The sequence below is a fragment of the Corvus brachyrhynchos genome, unplaced genomic scaffold (genome assembly GCF_000691975.1).
Source record: "Corvus brachyrhynchos isolate BGI_N302 unplaced genomic scaffold, ASM69197v1 scaffold115, whole genome shotgun sequence".
Lineage (NCBI taxonomy): Eukaryota > Metazoa > Chordata > Aves > Passeriformes > Corvidae > Corvus > Corvus brachyrhynchos.
The window spans coordinates 5,623,293-5,627,826 of NW_008239553.1; positions in this window are offsets into that span (position 1 = coordinate 5,623,293).

The window sequence follows — 4,534 nt, forward strand, 5'->3', positions numbered from 1 at the left end:
GCTGGGCAGCCATGGCAGCACCCACTCACCACAGAGCAGGAAATCCTAAAGGCAGCACTGCCTCGGAGGTGCAGATGCAAAGGCTGATTCCCTGGCTTGCTGCTGCCAAGGGAAAGGTCTGGCTTTCCCCCTCTCCCCCAACAGCACAGTCCCACCACCACCTCCTTTTGCTGATGTTGGCAATTGCTGGGTTAGGCATCCAGCTCAGAGTGAGCAGTCTGAGGGACTGTGACTGCTGGAGTGGCTCTACCTACCTGCTGCCATCACGGCATCTCTACCATCAGGCCATACCCTCAATTTCCCATACAGCTCTACAGCATTCCCAGGAAGGACTCCATACACTATTCTAAACCCCAGGCAGGATCATCCCTCCCTCCGCATTGTCCCTAACACTGCCTTTTCCTGCTCTCTTGCTAGCATCAGAGCTGCTGTGGCCACAGGGCGGGCAGGCTCAGCCCTTGAGGCAGTAGCACAACCGCCAAGCCTGGAGAAGAGCAAAGGGTAGAAGGTTGCATCCAGAAGTTTCTTGCTTACCAGTTGAACTCAGCAATATTCATCCATGGAGAACGGTTCATTAGGCTTAATCCAGTGAAACCCATAACTTCAAGGAGAGCACTGTATTGCTAAAGGATTCCTATTCTTCTACCAGTAACAGTGGAAGACTCATATAGCATGATGAGGAAAAACACCCAGCACTGCTGGGTGAAGGTCATCACCACTTCTATTGTACAGCAGAAATAAAAACACAAGCTGCAGCTCTGCACAGTTACGTGCTCTTCAAAGAGCTCTTCCCCCGCACCTCATTCGGAGCCTGTCCCACCCTGCTACAGTAATTTGTAACTATGGGCTTCTGGCCGAGTTTCCTTCTCAGCCATGTAATTTCCTTTTCTTTTGTGGGCCATTTTCAGATTTTCAAAGGGAAAAGTTTGCATTCCCTTCACTATCCAACAACCTATCAATGTGGAAGAGAAGCGTCCTTGATTTTGGTGTGGCTTATTACCAGAGTTTTTAATGCTAAAAGATGTTTAACAGCTAACGACACACTGAGTGAGAGCATCAGCACCATGGTCCTGCAAATTTGAATCTTTTCTGTTTGCAGGAGAAATGTTGTCTGTATAATAGCAGTAGGATTTTCCTTTCTGCTTGCAACCGAGTGACCTTTCCTGGAGGAAGATGAAGTTTGGCCCCAAGCAGCCAGTTTCTCAGAGCTTGGGAAGCAGATGCCAGCTTCTTTGTATTGATGTGGTTACGTAGGATGTTGACAATCTTAAATGAGAGAATACTCAGTAATGTCAAGGCTGCTGCTGTGTGCTACAACTTGCAGAAGAACCCAAATGCTTTTCTACCTTTCCTTAGGCACCCTGTTGAAGACAGCCAGACACCCCACCTCCAGCACATGTCCTGACTTCCATCCTCTTTGCAGTGTTGTGCCTGAGCCACTGGGTATTTTTAGGTAAGCTCATTCCACAAAATACATCCAGACTCTTCTGGTGCAGGGGTCAGTTTTTGCAGCTGACAGATGTACCTGCCAAATCCCAGCACTTTGTGCTCTGAAGACCATTTAAGTGTGGCTTTTGACAAGCTTGATTCAGTTTTATCCACTTTTGCAAGCATTATTTTTTATACCATTGGCTAAAAGTTCAGTGTCAGCAGAAGAACCTTTTTGCCTCTGCAGGAGAATATCCAGCATTTCATGGAGGAACAGATTTGACAGTATAATACTGGAAAGTCAACACCTAATTAGACAGTCATTCTGTCAACACCTAATCAGACAGTCATTCTGAAGTGATGTTGCCATTTGTAAAGTTTTATTCTGACAGCCTGCAGACAGAGGAGATTTGCTGTGGGTGGTGGAGTGGGGGTTGAATGTACTCATTAAAAAAATTAATCCTATGTCTTCTTAATAAGTGAGGAGGCAGTTTGTTGAAGAAGGGAAGCCTTTTCAAGCCCCAAAGGTAACATTTTTGCAGAAAGAGTACACATTTGCACTGTCTTCCTTCCATAATTTGCTTCTAGATAAAAAAGATACAAAATCTTCTTTGTGGGGATTTTATCTCCTGATGTGATGGGTTGACCTTGGCTGGACACCAGGTGTCCACCAGAGCAGCTCTATCACTCCCCTCCTCAACTAGATAGTGGAGAGAGAGTACAACTACTAAAAAGCTCATGGGTTGAAATGAGACAAGGAAAGATGACTCACCAATTACTGTCAAGGGCAAAACTGACCTAACTTGGGAAAATTAGCTTATTACCAATCAAATCAGAGAAGCATCATGGGAAATAAAAACTAAATATTAAAACACCTTCCCCCACCCCTCCCTTCTTCCTGGGCTGAATATTACTCCTGAGTTTTTTAATTCCTCCCCTCCAGAAGTGCAGGGGGACAGGGAATGGGGGCTGTGGTCAGTTCATCCCACATTTTCTCTTCTGCTCCTTCCTCCTTAGGGGGTGGACTCCTCACACTCTTCCTCTGCTTCTGCCTCCCACAGGCTCAAGTTCTTCACAAACTGCTCTTGTGCAGGTCCCCTGCAGGGTCACAAGTCCTGCCAACAAACATGCTCCCGTGTGGGCTCTTCTCTCCACGGGTCCCCAGGCCTTGCCAGGAGCCTGCTTCCAGCGTGGGCTTCCCAAAGGGTCACAGCCTGACTTGAGCATCCACCTGCTCTGGGTTGGGGTCCTGCAGAAGGTAAAAGTAGATACCATCTACACCATGGACCACCATGGGCCGAAGGGCACACCCTGCCTCACCATGGTATTCTCCACTGGCTGCCAGGGAATCTCTGCTCTGGCACCTGGAACACCTCCTCCCCTCCTTCTTCAACTGACCATGGTGTCTGGAGAGCTGCTTCTCTCATATGATCTCACTCCTGTCTCTGGCTGCAATTGCTGTTGCAGTTTTTCCTTTCCTTTTGAAATGTGTTGCTACAGTGGTGCTTCCACAGTTGTTGATGGGCTCGGCCTTGGCCAGCAGTGAGTCCGTCTTGGATCTGGCTGGAGTTGGCTCTGTTGGACATTGGGACAGCCTCTCACAGAAGACACCCCTGCGGCCTCCCCGCTACCCAAACCTTGCCACACAAACCCAACATACTTGACTATTAAACATATAAAGGCAACCGGCACACATTAAGACAAGGCAACTCCCTCAATAAATTAGCATGCCTGTGTTTACAGGAAGACATAATAGCTGTTATTTATATTGTACTTACATATTTAATTTTCTTTATAAATAAAAGCTTTATGCCTCCCTTTGAGCCTCCTCTTGCAGCCTTTGTCTACAATAGCTACAACTAAACTATTACTCCAAATTAGCCTGGCATTCAGTGTGCATTTGTATTACTCACATGATTTTTATTGGTTTTTTAATTATTATTTTTTCTCTTGGTTCATTCATCAATCATATTTACAAACCCATTGTTGCACTTATTGCCAGTTGAGTGTTCTCACACATTTCAGCACACAGACAGAAACTGCAAACTAGGGCAGCTCTATTAGGATCTCTAATATTTCTGAGGAGTCTGAAGGTGCTGACAGCTTATGGTCTTTCCAGGGCAAGTGCAAGTGCCTCAAAGTCCATCTATCTGCAATTACTGGAAGGGGTAAAATGACACCGCACGCTTTTCCTTTCAGAAGGAATCCTCTCCCCAGAGGTTAGAAATGGGGAACAAAAAGCAAACTACAGCTGGAGATCTGATGACTGATACTCACTTGAACTTCTGATTACTCATCTGTCCCACACTGGCTGCTTTTGCAAAGTGAGCCTGTTTTGAACCTGAGTTGATTACCTTCCTTGTTTTGCCAGACAATTTAAATTAAGTGATACATCAAGACCTAACCCTGAAGTTCTGCCACCCCACAAGGCTCAGTGAGAGCAGTGGAAGCAGCTCAAGGATGGCAGAAGCAGGCCTTGGTTTTGCTTGGGCTATGTACTTCTTTACTTTTTGTCCTCACTCAATTTTTCTATTCTTTGCACCAACTTTGTATGGTAGGCACTTCAGGGTGGAGAGTATCAAGAAAGAATTTATTTCTCAGGACTGCAGAAAACGCTGTTTCTCAGGGCTACAGAAAAAGGCAAGTAGTTCCAAGAATCCAAGCCGGCACATTGTCACCACAGCCATGCTTGCATACAAGTCCATTGTCAACCGAAGGAACTGGAAAATTGTGGCTATTTATCCATCCCTCTCTTTCCCCCCCCCCGTTGTGCCTCTTTTGGCAAAGCAGCTGAAGAGTGTGCATTGTTTCAAATTTAATGCTTGCAGATGGTTTTATTTAGAATTTGTTTTATTGGTGAGACATGCTTCCTCTGTTTATTAAATTGTGCCTACTTTTTGTCATCCGTCATGTTGCTCACAATTTCTGCACAGAGCTGGAGGGTAGGGTTTGTTGTTACTGTTGCCGTTGGGTGGGTTACTTTTTGGGGGGGTAATTTGAAATATGATCAAGGTCCGAGCGCCAGGGAGACACCGCGTCTTCTCATTCACTTTTTTCCCGCAGAAGAGCATGAGGTTCCCGACGGGCGGGCAGAGGTGCGGGGTGC